The sequence below is a fragment of the Gallus gallus genome, chromosome 9 (assembly GCF_016699485.2).
Source record: "Gallus gallus isolate bGalGal1 chromosome 9, bGalGal1.mat.broiler.GRCg7b, whole genome shotgun sequence".
Classification (NCBI taxonomy): domain Eukaryota; kingdom Metazoa; phylum Chordata; class Aves; order Galliformes; family Phasianidae; genus Gallus; species Gallus gallus.
In genome coordinates this window covers 5,428,259-5,442,764 of record NC_052540.1, presented here as the reverse complement: position 1 = coordinate 5,442,764, position 14,506 = coordinate 5,428,259, and the positions used below count along the sequence as shown (strand labels likewise).

General features: G+C 39.3%; 1 long non-coding RNA gene across 1 annotated transcript in view; it reads left to right on the top strand.

The window, feature by feature from the left end:
• The window catches only part of LOC121113443, a 110,064-nt gene extending 97,035 nt beyond the window's left edge, over positions 1–13,029 (top strand). Inside the window, exon 4 of the long non-coding RNA XR_005862260.2 lies at positions 12,894–13,029. This is a non-coding gene — a long non-coding RNA (uncharacterized LOC121113443). The remainder of the gene's footprint in view (positions 1–12,893) is intronic.
• The last annotated feature ends 1,477 nt before the right edge of the window (positions 13,030–14,506 follow it).

Sequence of the window (14,506 nt, the reverse complement as noted above, 5' to 3'; positions counted from 1 at the left end):
GAAGTAGTCCTAATGATAAGCCATATTCTGGCATCTTTGCAAGCTCTGAGTAGCACCTTCCCCAAGATGTGTTCTGCACGTGCCTAGAGGATGTCCTTGCAGATAAGTCTGCAGTGTTAATTCAAGTCACCAGTTTTGTAGTTCACAGACTAGTGTGGGAACCAGATTAGGGCTAGTCTAAAGTAGCACTCTCAGGTTGAGTATAGCGCTGACACTAGTTCATCTGCATCAGCTTCTCCACTCTGCACTGTTGTACAGCACTACTTGCAAACGTGGCCATAATTTAAGGGTGACAGGAGACACCAAGCCATTATCGTGAGGTGTTTATATTCAAAATTGTATGTGTAGTTTTAACTCTAGCCCCTGTGTTTACTTAGCATGTTAGTCTTCAACATCCTACTTGCATGTTGAGTTGGTCTGCATGATTCCTTGCCTCATGCATTGAGCTGACTTTTTTCGTGGTGTAGGAGACAGTAGTTCATTATTTCATTACCTGTTTCAGAGGAGCAATTGTGTGACTTCTGTCAGCTGCTCATAGAATGCTTCATCTGTCTCTCATTCTGGTTGGGCATTCTGTAACAGGTTCCCGCCAGGATGTCAACCTTTTTGGCCTTCCCTTTGATCCTTAGCCATAAGGACTCAACATTATAATCCCCAACGTTGCATTGTACAACATCAAAACACTCTCTAACATAGAGAGCCACCCCACTGCCTTTCCTTCCTTGTGCAATGGCTTCTAGTTCCTCCTGTTTGTTGCCCATGCTGTGTGCATTGGTGTAGATGCATTTCAATTGGTCTCACTGCCAACCCTGGTATGCTGCCCCTAGAATATTCTCTAGCAAGCTTTATCTCTAGTTTTATCCCTTTCTCCCTTTAAACCTGTTTTAAAGCTCTCTCATTGAGTCCTGCCAACTCCCAGGCTATAAACTTCCCTCTTTGACACAGGTGGACCCCATCCCGTACCAGCAGGCCTGGTGCTAAATAAACTACTCCATGATAACAAAAGATAAATGAAGCCTTCAGTGGCACCAGCATCTTAACCACATGTAGATCTGGTGGGTTTTCCTGTTGCTCTCAGAATTTTCCTCTGCTACTGAAAGGAACCTGCCACCCTACACAGGGACCTGTTTCCATCTCTCCCTGTTTCTGTCAATGTCCATTCCTTCTGCGTGATGGCAAGAGGGTAGGGGATCTACCGCTACTTGCAGTGTGTCCCATCCGTTTCCCCACACCCCCTGCCACCCAGTACTTTTATAGCAGAGATAGTAGGGTGTGGATTCACCAGTCTGTCTCCTTTTCACACTCACTGACAGTCCTTAATCTTTCTACATCCTGCTTTAGCTGTGCCACCAGGCTGAGCAGATCATCCACCTATTCACACTACACGGAGGTGATATCTATGCTACCTTCTGGTAGCAGTGAGAGGCTCAGCCTGGACAGCTGCATGTTTTTATGGGCACTCGGTCTGGGTCACCATGTTCTTTTTGGCGATGACTTTTGGCCAAGTGGAGACTATGGCTGAGCTTCCAGCTCCCTCCTAAGCCATGGTGGCTCTGCGTGGTGCTATGTTCAATCTGATTTCACGCTCCTTCTTTTGATACCTACCGTGCACCTGTAGCCCTGCAAGTAAAAGACTACATTGAAAGCAGGCTTGCGTGGCCAGAAGTTCTGAGTGAAGTTGGGTATAGTGAGCGTGTTTAATTACTCACATGTTCACTTGAAACTCCAGAGGTTGAATCTGTTAACAGATAGTTGAACTTTTCTGGTGTAAAGTATAAGCTAGAAGTGCCCAGAAGATAATTACTTGTTGCATATATATGGCAGATAGTACTGGACAGGGAAGATAGGATTCTTGAATGAAGTTGGAAAGACTGAGGGAGTTGGTAGGTAGGTAATTATTTTCCAAGACACTAGTGTGAGTTCAGGTCACAGGATATAGCAGCAGCATGATGGTTGATTTTCTTAGGCTGAGAGTTGTTTGGGTTACCCCGCAAAATGTTGTATTTCATTCCTGACATCTTTGTCAATAACCGTCTCAGAAATTTAAATTAATGAAGTTTAATCTACTGTTTTTCTATAGAAACAGCTCTACTGGCATGTGAAAAGCATAAGCTTGCAGTAGCCTGTTCTGGAGATTCTCTGCAACCTTTCCTTAGCTAGAGGGAGGAAATGAGTAGATGCTGCTGCTAATTCCTACATGTTATAATGGAAACTTTTTATTTAAACTCAACATAATTGGCCTTCTGCTTGTGGTTAATATCTGGGTCATTAAGGAAGCATGAACAGGGAGCTAATTTCAGAGATCTGACATCAGCTTCTACCTGGAGGGAGGGAAAAAAAAATCCAGTTCTGGAAATCTACATGTTGAGTGTTATAAGCAGAACTACCAAATATGCTTGTATGTCATTTCATGAGTGTCTTGTTGCAACACAAGATATTATTCTCACTACAGTGTCTTAGGGATATTGTTGCTAGCCCTGGCTCAGTCTTTTGCCTCATGCATGATCTATCCCACACAACTCTTTAGTGAAGGAGCTACTTGAAGGAGGCAGGCCATCCGTGCAGAAGTGCTCAGTGTCTGCGAATTTGTGCACGATGTTGCACGAGCTTATCCTAATTTCAGGAGCAGAATAGTTGGGACCTAATTGTTACTATATCTATGTATTTTAAAATTCTCCATTTCTTCAAAAAATTGTAGTAGCATTAGTACTATCTATGTCTACATCTACCTTTGTAGTCTGTCACCTGGGAAGAAAGATGTGTGCCATCTGATTAATGTTACAGACAATGCTAGAAGAGAAGTATGGGGTATGAAGAGGTAGTAGAATCCCATAATAGATGGAGGATAGAGCTGGGAACACAGTCCTGGTCCTCTCTCTGTTCATCAAACCACACTGATTCTTGCACTCCTTGTGTTGATTTCAGCTTTGTACAATAAAAGAGGAATTTAGTATTTTATCCTCATCTAAGGAATATTGGGTTTATGGTGTAGTTCAGGCTAAGTTAATGAAAATAATTGAAGAGCATTTGAATTTTTCTGAGTGAAGGTCTCTAGGTAGAATTCATTGTGATGATAAGGTAAAATGCTAAGAATGAGATTTTTCTCAAAACTTTATAGTTGGAACTCAGTGTTTTAAATATTAGGTGTTTATAGGCAGATCAGCAACCTGGAGCAGATGTAAATAAAGGGTTTTTTCAAAGATGGAGTCTGCTATTTATGAAATAAAAAGTTCCATCAAAAGATATGCAGCAGAGGTGAACCAAGCCATAGACCAGGATTGCTGCTTACTGTTTTATTTCATGAGAAGTTATCACAAGTAATGAGCCATCTTCTTAGCTTTAAGATGAGTGTTTCGAGGCAAGGATCAGAAGATAACTGAAGACAAACACTGATGTAGAAGCTCATTTATACTTGCCTTGGAGCTGTAAGATGCAAGTGCCCTGGGGATAGCAAACAAACGAAAGTAGAAGAAAAGAGTAGAAGGAAAAATAAGAGATTGTTAAGGAAAATTAAGTAGTTATAGGAAATCACCTAGCCAAAACTTGTGGTTCTGGTATAATACTGCAAAGACAAAGCTCTGAGCATTTGGAAGGCTCCTTCATTGTAATTATGCACCATATGCTGAATATTCGTTTCTGTGGTTGAGAGACTTTGGAGTCATGATACCAATATATTGTATTGTTTTTTGGATCTCTGCTTTTATCCTCTTGTGATGGTAAAGGTAACATTGGCAGAATACATGTAAGTTGTACAGGGTGTGCTCTCAGTCACTATGGAAATTCCAATTATTTTCTGCTTTTGCTGAAAACTAGAAGTGGAATCTCTCCAAAGCCATCACACAGCACTGAATGTCTTTAAAATATCTTCACCTTCTGTTGAATGAATAAACAAAAATGTAAGTGTTCTTTCAGTTTTTCTTCTTGCTGTTAATTCTAGGACAACATTATATTGCATATAAATTAAGTGGAATATATTTTCAGAGAAAGAACATAAAGGAAATAGTCTAAAACATTAAAAGATGATAACTCAAATTTGCTTTGAAAGTTTATATCATTAAGAAAGAAAACCAGTGTAACATCAGAACTCTAAGAGATCTGTGCCAGGTTCCCTGTGAACATATGCTATCTTCATGCTATTGAAATCAGTGAAGCCAGGACAGTTTTGTAGTAGCAGAGCCTCAGATTTTCTTTTGGAGTTTTAGGTATTCTCCTGTAATTAGCAGGAAAATATAAAGCATTGGAATGCTGCTGAAGTTGTTATTACATAATAACTTTGGGAAGTGCATCCTGAAAGAAAGCAACAAGGTAAAGTGTAATGGGATAGTGTCAGTGCTTTCAAAATGAATGCTGTATCTTGCTTGTGTTAGTGAACTGTAATGCAGAAATCCACTACTTGACCTTTTCTAGTTACAGTAATTAGTATAAAGACTAAGTAAGAAATAAAGAAGGGATGTGAGCAGTCTTGTTTATTCAATTAACTAAAAGCTTAAGATCACGCAAAAAGGGGTAAATGCCAAGGTGATTAAAAGCAGTGGGGGGGAGGTCTGGCCTGCAGTTATTTATATAAGTCTGCTTTTGAAGGTCTTCTGTTGGTAAATTTACTACACAGTTTCCTTTTCCAGTCAAGTAACTCACAATACCAATAGCGAGGAGGGAGTCAGGAGTAAGGTGGAGTGGTTCTGATGCTCTAAAAGAATCGTAGAAGGTATTAACTTGAGTTTCATTGCTTACCTTACAGCCTACATCAAATCTGGTACTTTTTTTTTTCTTCATCTGTTCGATGAATACTCTTGAAAAATATGTTATTAGTCTTTCTAATGGGGGTGGGGGTTCTGAGGATAAATTAAGGTTTGTAAACCATTGGTTTGTTATATTACCAATATTTTTAGAAGGCTGTTCTCAGGAAGGTTTGGCTGCAAAATGCTGCTTGTTCTGAGAGTTTAGTTGGTCCAACACTTCGCTTACTCTTTGTTAGCGTGTGAGTTTTCAGAGTGCAGCACCAAGGCAGACAAAGGTAATTGTTCCTTAACTGTTGCTATTATCTTTCCAGTTATAATATGCTTTTAGTTTAGTGTCTGTCAAAGAATCAGGTTCATACCTGATTAGATGTGTCAAGTTTTATCTTCCAGAGTGTTTTGTGCCAGATCAGGATTTGAGAATGAATACATAGAGTATTAGAAGTTAATATATGATACAATTGAAAGCTCTGTTGTGTAATTACATTTTTCATTTTGATTTTGCTACCCTAACAAGTACAGTAGGGCATGAATGAAAGGTTCTAATATCAGAAGATTTACTACATGATGTCATGTGCTGCATCCCTCCCAGAAGAATTCATGTTAATTGTCACACAGTCTTGCCAAAATCATGAGCAGTGTGCAGTAATGAAATTCTAATAGCAGACAGCTGGCTTTAAAGGCATATACTCAGTGGCTCTAAAATTTTTGCAGAGAGGAAACTCTTCTCATAGAAGGGCTAGCTCTCTGGGCTCGTGCCTGACCCATGCAAACACCAGAAGAGAAGGGGTGCCCTGGCAGCCATGTAGGCTCTGCATGTTCTGCATGTGTCAGAAGAAGAATAGCGTACACAACTCTCTCTTGGTTTCTCTCAACTGCTCAGCTGAGCCAGAGCCAAATGTCTGCCTCTGCTGAAGTGCGTCATGGATTTCTAATTATCCCTTACCTTCAGCGCCCTCACAGATCTTCTATTTTCCCAGGCTCCAGCCCTGGGAACACCATTCTCTGATGCATGTTTATTTATTTATTTATAATTGGGTCATTTCCATGTGGCTTTGACCTCTTCAGTTGACTTCAAACCCATGTTGTATATGGAGGAGTCCATTTTCTACCTCATTGCAGGCATATGGATTCCTGTTTCTTAGACTGGGGAACTTTAAGAAAACACTCCAGTCCAGCAAGAGTCTTTTTTGTAAAAGAAAGGAAAAAAAAAAGACTTGTGGATCTTCTTGAAATCCGTGAGTGCAGCATCCTGTTAGTCAGTTTGTTTGGCTTCACATCTGATCATCCTGAACAAACAGAAGGGAAGGTAGGTTGTGGACATTCCAGCGAGAGGAAGCCTGGAGTTCCTGGGACTCCACTTAGACTTTCTGGTTTCTGGAACGCTGAGATTTTCTGGAATGAGAAAGCCACCAGCTCATACAGATAGTGGAACTGAAATGCTATATCTTATTTAAAAAATTAATCAAAAGTGCCCTGTGCCCTGGTGTAGTTTTAAGGAAACCAGGACATAGAAGTGGGTATGTTCTGGAGAGTCTGGAGAAGGTAGTGAATACAGACCTCATTTCTGAGCAAGGGAAAACCCAACTAGATGCTTCTCCAGAAACAGAACAAAGCCCTTGAAGAAAAAAGTTTGTTATTGTAGGCTAAATGAGTCTCCTGTCTATCCACTTGCAAATAAAGGATACAAAGGGAACTTGTAAGTATGATGGTAAGATTCGAGTGAGGGTTGCAGATAATGTGCTTTGTCATAAGGAGGGAATATACTGTTGAAATCAGGCCATGGGTGATATCGGGTAGAAGAGGCTCCCAGGGAATAAAGAGATTTCTCTAGCTCCATCAAAATATTTGAAGAGAGAGAGATGTATGTTTGGGAATAACTGAGGATCTTCTTTCAAATTTCTAATAAAGTAGGTGAGTGTACTGCAATCTTTGTCCCAAAAAGATTATAATAGACACTCCATTGCCACAGGCTTTATCAGTGTGTTTAAGCAGAAGTCAATATTAGATCCACTACTAAAATTCTGTGGGGAAAGAGAATGGAGTGACCATAATGATTTTTCTTTTTTTTAACACAGGACCAATGTAATAATTAAAAGCAGTAGCCTGAAAGAATGAACACATGCATATGAATAAAGGGGCTGATATTCAGGGAAGTGATAAAAGACAGAACAGAAATGAAGAATGAAGTCAGTGAAGCAGTAGAACTTGGCTGCCAACAAGTGAATATGGGGTCTAGAAAGCTAGCTACTTAATAGAATTAAACTCATATATATGTAGATAGATGTAAAAGCAAGGGGATGTCAGAAGTAGATGTATGAATGAAACTTACGTTTCCTGTGACAGCTCAGGACAAATGTGGAAATTAGACATGGAGGGATCTGGTCCTGGAGCTCATGCAGGATTTTCACTAATTGTGTACTGCCAAGGCCTCTTTCCTTCTGAATTGTGCTTTAACCCGTTGATGTGTGCTGCCTAGCATGTGGCTCCATTCAGTTCTGGTACTGTACCAACAATGTTCAGAAAATGCTTTCAGGTAAGATGTTGTGTTTACATACTGAAGTGCCTGCTGTAGGGAAGACCAGTGGTAACGCAGCTGATTGTTTTCCTCCCTTTGTCAGCAGAGAAAGACCACAGAATCCACTTCATGGTACCTACTTAAAGAGGAGATTGCTTAAATTTCATAAATTTTGATTTTGTAATCATAGGAGAACAGTACTTTTGCCTAGTATAGTACCTAATACTTTTACCTTCACTTTAGAAAGCACTTAACACTATTTAATCTTTTCTGCTTCCATAGCTGCCCTTTAGTATCTTTGCACCAGAATAGTTAGTAGTGTTTTGGTAACTGGGAGGTGGGATATATACTTTCCAAATGTACTGTGATTCTTTAAGATTTCTGTGAGTTTACTTACAAACCAAAGCAAAGTCTGGGCAAATAAGCCAAGGCAATTGCTTGGAGATGGGGAAGAGACTGAGCTCTTCAGCAGACCTCACAATGCCATATCCAGTCAGATCTTTCCACCTTCAGCCATTAGAAGGCAGTGCGTGCAGGAACCCGGTGCTGCATGGTGGTGTCCAAACAGCACCCTGCCTGTGCTGCTCATGATATTTAAAAGTCCAACATTTTTAAGACCTTCAAAAGAACAACTGGGTGCAAAGTCAATAATGCTCATTTTTTCTGCACGTTTCCCACCTAGGTCACCATGTTTTCAGTCATAACCTGTGTTTATGCAGAGTAATTTCACGGATTTTCTTGTGGTCGTATAGAAAGGTTGTTCTCACTGTAATGTCTAATGTTACAGAGCAACCTTGCAGCATGCATTAGTCTGAATCTCTTCTTCAGTGTGGGCTGAGGTACATCCGTTTTCCTTAATAAGCCAAATATCGCCATCTAAAAGGAGTGTTTCTAATCTCCCCACTGTGAGGAGCTGGTATAGTGACAGGGAACAGAAATGACCTCTGGAGTTCTGTGCAGCCTGATGAGCTTTCACGAGGCTTTCAAATGCCGTGAGTTCCACACAAATGACTATAAATAATTGCCTAGGTTGGCTTGACCTCGGGTTGTCTGAGAAGATGATCTGATAATGGCACAAGTGACTCTGATTCTGTTCTGAAGCTGAGATCCCATTTAGGATTATACTTATTTGAACTCTCTGTAATTTAAGAAGAAAGCTTTCTGCATGCGCCAGTACTGGAAACACACTCTGAACACAAAGGTCACTGGTGTGGCAGTTGAAATCATCATGAAATAAGTCACTTGGGATATAAGGTTTATGAAATAATAATAATAAAAAAGAAAGCTTACTCTCTGTTTGACAGTGAAGTTTTCTTTCCCTAGTCTGTTAGCTCTGCTTAGAGTTGCCATGATCCATACCCAGTCCTCAGTTCTGCAGTCTGTATGTCAGGCAGATTTCTCCTGGCAGAGCTGTCAGCGTGGAACATTGAATATTTTGGAGTCTGTGTCCATCTGAGAGCAGTCTGAAGAATGGCAAGTCTGCATCACCCCGCTGCCATCAGGCATCCTTACTTACTTTCCCTCCCATGGCCAAGTGCTGAGAGTTAGTCTCCAAGAATTATCCCATTTCATGAAATGTGGTCCAAGAAAGAAAACATTCTTAACCAAAGCAGCTTTTATCACAGACTTGCTTAGTCACTCCTTCCATTTTTTCCTGACAAACTATGAACAAAGCTAACCGTTCTTTTCCTAAACTACTGTCTTGCAGAATACATAGTACTAATAGCCCCAAGACTTACTGCCAGTTCACCCCAAAGTGCTTAGAACTCACAGGATTTCTTCAGCCATGATCTTGATCTATAACAATGAAAGCAAAACTAAATCTTCCTTGACCTATTAAAATGTTCCTAGACCCAACCAGAATGATCTGAAACTTTTCTTTTTAACAAAGCTGTCAAAATTTCTTAGTCAACGTATCCTAAAAAAAACCTGTCTTCAAGGGAGATGGAAAATAGTGTTAAAAGACAAGAAATGGCAGCAATTTCTCACAGCAGCTATGCTTGTGACTTGGTGTTTTGTTGCTGCAATTGGTTCAGGTTCCACAAAAAATAATGATTTCTAGATTGCTGCAGAATGCAACAGCTTAGATAACGTGATGAGTGTACTACTAGGAGGAGTGCAAACCCCTTCAAAATGGGAACTGTTGCTGTCAGTAAATATATTTGCTGTTACTGATGGTTGTACATGGGACAGAAAAAGTTTGGGAACTCCTTGGCTTGGAATAAATGCCTCCCTAAAGGTAGATGGTCTGTACAGATTAACTGTGACCTTATTAGGCCAAGCTGCTACTGCACTGTTTTTTTACTGGTACCAACTGAAAATCTTTCAACTTCTTAAAAGACTGGAACAAATCTCTGTATTATTTAAATATTTTATTTCTTCTCAAATGGTTGTTAAAAAGTAATTTAATATTACTGTTTTGAGGGATTTCATAAGCTCATTAAATCTTTAATTCCTCAACACTACTGCATTTTCTGAAAGACTGAGTTTGGTGTGCATCAATCAGAACTCTGGTCATCCTTTCCCTCCTTAGCCAATAGGAATCCATTCAGGGACAAAACTGTGTGTTTAGGGAAGCTGATTTCATGTTGGCCGTAGCATTAATATGGATCATAAGTCTGTTTGCAGTATCTTAAACAGAACCACTCAAGAGGGATGTAGATTTAATTAGGAAAACTTTGCGGAGGCAACAGAGTGTTTATAGGTGTGGGAAGGGTGACAGAAAAAGGGCATTCCACAGTCCGAATTTCAGCTCTTTATACAGCATGTTGCTAGCAATAATTTGTAACCTATTAACTGAGATTTTCAAAATACCACTGTGGTTTAGTCACGTCTTCCATTGAAATGTAATGGATAATAAGTTTAAACAGTATGTATTTTGAAAAAAAAGATATTAAAATATTTTCAGTCATTACTCTGAAGCATGCGATAGTATGTTTGTGTGAGGATAAAGAAAAGACAGGTGAGATCTACTGTGTTGGTAGGCAAGCTTCCAAGAGCATTAACATTTTATTTTAAGAGATGAATAAAAGCCTCAAAATTGCTTTAGACTTGGCAGGTAAGGATTGTTATGCTTCATCTTGCCTCTTGGCCAGAAAGCTCAGTAAGTGGGAGCTTGCCAGATACGACAGTCTTCCCCACTACCTGAATTTAATTTAAACCATTCTATGCAGCCCTGATTTTAATCCTTTCATTTTGGTTTTAAGTTACCACATATATGGCACAATGGAAATATTTTTTCAAACTTAAACTAGAAACATATTTTAGGAGACAAAAAGTCTGTCTTCTGTGCAGAATGACACATCTTTAACTGCTGGATGAAGTAGAGCCATCGTAACAATTTACTTGAAATTTCTGATGATCAATAGAGAAATTTGAATTTTCTGTAGTGTGCTTTTTTCCTTCTCATCCTTCTTGCAGTTTGTACACATTACAAAACTGGTTTATTCAGAATGGCTAAACTTTGTGATAGCTAGGAAAATATGCATTTTTAAAATAACTTGAAGAGTGATGCGTTAAAGGTAAAAATCAATGTGATGTTCTGTTTTGATGGGTAATTACAAATGTGTGAAAGCTACTCCTCTAGCCAAATTGTCCAAGAGCAAATATAAGAGAAACACATTCTACACTCAGTATCTGAAGTACTGGACCACATCAGATCTGTTTGTGGAAAAAGTACCTATGTATTAAGTCTGTATGGACGTAGCATGATGATGTACTGGGACTAAGACTACTAAAATGTAATATTTTCCAACAGTTTGGTTATCTAGATGCCAAACTGTTTGTGACTGTCTCACCAGCTGTTGTCTGAAATCTGCTTTTTTCAGAGAAAAATAAAGGCAATAAGTTTTGATAAAGCTTTAGGAAGACCATTGAGAAGTGTTGTTTGATGAATTATGGCTTGTAATTGTCAGTGAAACTGACAATTTATTGACTGTGAAATTGAATAAATAAAATTGACTTATAAGGTGATCTTAGTAGTACTGATTGTGAGACAGTTTTAATTATGTAAGTAAGGCCACTACAAAAATTGCTTATTTCTGTCATGCTTATGAAATGGTGGAGCAACCAGATATAATGCAGCTTCCCAGAGCTGGTACATGAAGAACATCATTCTGCCACCCATTGGTGTCAGGCAGGAGTCAAATCTGACATAGCTGTGCTTATAGACCAGGCAGGTCTATAGCAGAGGAAGGGACTGACAGGGTATCACCAGTGAGGAAAACTTTTCTACAACATTCTAGCTGCCCTGGCAAAGTGTAAAAAGGCCAATTAGCGCTCTGCTTGTCCTTCCTTCCTGTAGTTCCCTGCTCAGATGTGAGCCACTCACAGCTTTTTCTTTAGGCTTTGAGTTGCTTTTTCTAAGGATTGACAGGAAATCATTTATAAACGGGGTAGGGAGAAGTTTCCTGTCCTAGTTACTCGCTAAATAATTGCTAAGCTAAGAGAGAAGACAGTTCAGCTGAGCAGACCAGACTGCCACCCTGAGTATCCTTATCTGTGGTCCTCAACAACTGAGGCCTACCCAAGCTGATCATATCCCCATGGATTTGGCCTTTGCCCCAGTAGGGACCCCCAAACACTTTAAATGTGCTTTAAAAAAATAAGTTGAGGTTTAAGTAGCTGTTAATAAAAAGGACATGCTTTCAAGGCCTCAACTGTGCGATTAGGTCTGTGCAGGCGGGATGGACTGCAGCCTTGTGTCCCTTGCTGGAAGCTTACAGATGTTTAGTGATGAATCTAAGTGAAGCCTAATTTTGCAGCACATGTAAAACACATAACCAGGATTGACTACGTATTTGTCTTGTCTTACTCCACACTTCACTACCACGATCCACAACTAAAGAGTTTTATTACTTTTAATCCGAAAGACATGAAGACAAAAGCAAAGATCAGTTTGTATGAGTACCAGTGACTGAACATTGCAGGAGTGAGCCGAGCGAAAGGCAGTGAAAATCTCCATCACCTCTTCTTGCCCATGGCAATCTTCTCTTGCCAGCCCTGTACTTCATTTCTGCACTGGAAGCTTGCAGTGAAGTTTGTGCATCCAGTTGCTGGAGTTGTGGCCAGCAAATGCAGACAGCCAAGATTCTGCTCTAAATGTCTGCCACTGTCAGATGGCTGAAACACACAAGGCAGTTACCTAAACCCTACGTTTCTGATGTGTTTTCTTGTTTTATTCTTCATCCCAGTAAATTCGAAATACACTTATGCATTTGCTAAAGAATGTATGTACTTGTTTAAAGTTCTCTAAAAATATGATTGTAATCCTTTGAGTGTATGAATGATAGGCTTAGAAGTTCTGTAAGAAAGCCCAAAGCAAGTTTGGATATTTCATACTTCAACAATCCTACTGAAGAGATGCACTTAAAGAGTTCCATATTGAACAACAACAACAACAACAGAAGTTGAAAACTATAACTATTGTGTAATGTGTCAGATTCAGTAAAGAATGCTTTCTAGCTAGCTTCTATATTAAAAGCAGCATCGACTAAATCTGTGCTATTAATGTAGAAAATCTAAGCTTTGCTGTGCTTCCAAGTGTATAAGTAGGTATTATTCAACATCTGAAGACGAATTATTTACTGAAAATATGGCATTTGTTTTCTGAAAGGAGTGTGTGTTTATTTCTTGAACAGACATCCTCAGTCCCGCTGAGAAACATCTCAGAAAACACAGCATTTTGGAAGGACCCTGAGAAAGGCTATGACAACGTTCTGCAAGATATGAAATCTGGTAGACTGCCTGCTTCCAGTGACTCAGGGACCCTCTCAGGTACAGTGATGAGTTCAGTTTTATCAAGATCTTCAGCAAATTTCAGATGAAGAGATTAAAATATTGGATCGGTAGCTTTGTCCCTTCTGGGAGTTACCTCTTCTGTGTTGTAGTGGACAGCCCAGAAAACTTTAGGTTTGGCTTCATTTTGTAATTGTCACTTGACAGTGTTGAAGGATTGCAAATTTTTGCTCAAAACCTGAAGGAGAAGTTTATTATACCAGGGATGTAGTTTATATATTTGCACTATGTTCTCTCTCTGCTCTCAGTTGTTTAGCTGTAAATCAGCTGTAAATTCGTTGTCATGGTTTTACACATCTACGTATCCTTCAGAATTAGCCACAAGTTAAAGAAGTCCCCAGAATCATTGTATTCACCTGAAGTTTATTTCAGTGCAATGTATTCTACTGTAGTTAATTTTTACTTTTAATTTTTATCTGCAGCCCCAAGAACAAAAACCCTCACCTTTTAAGTGAAATAGATGAGGGTTTGCAACGTGGTCTTCTGTGTTTGTAGGAGCTGACTTCCTCCAAACTACTAGAAGTTGCTAAAACAAAGAAAAATTGAGTTTAGTAAAGATCAGACTGGCATTCTTTAGTAAGGCTTGGAACTATTGGGCAGTCCTTGCAGTGTTGTTAAGCTGGCTGTGGGAGAATTCAGTATTGAAAGAGGGTATAGGGTACAGATGTGTGTGACAGAGCAGGAATTCTAACTGGTCATTACACTAAAAGCCACTTCCAGTTTCAGTGTTCTGACTGTCCTCATGAGACCTGCAGGAGAAACAAGTGAGAGAGTAGCTTTTTAAAAGCAAATATCAGCAACCTGACATTGAGAATACAGCTGGCTACAAATGCTGGACAGTATTGTTTGTTATTCTGTTTTGTTTATAACAGTTTTGAAAGTGAGTTAAAGGAGAGCACTGTTCTTTTGTTTCTGATATTTTTATCACTGATCATAATTTCTGCATCGTTTCATCTTCTTTGCGTAACCCCTTGTAGGCTTATGGTCACCTCTCATCTCAACCTGAGAGGCTGAAATCAATTTGAAACTAAAATCTGCAAATTGAAGGGGAAAGAAGCTCACTGATTAACGTATATCCATTCAAGTGAAATCTTACTGAGCTTGTTTCTGTTAGCTTACTGTTACATCCTGCCGTGAATATTCTTTTTAGAAGTCCTTTGTGATTTGTCTGAATTCATCCTGGTAAATTTTCTTCCCATTCTTTGTCATGGCTGAGCTACTTAACCATGGAAAGATCGTTCATTTGGTTTTATTTTATTTTGTTCCTTTGAAGCTCTGCCTGGAATTTCAAATTAAAGGAAAACTTACGTATAAGTGTAAAGGAGAGAAGTTTCAGTTTCAGGTAGCAAAGGTCTAATAGGCTCTTTCAAATAGCTGTGACTATTTTAGCAAATACATAACTATACTAATAATAATCATTAGATGTATCAATCTGAAAATAATTGGACTGGGGTGA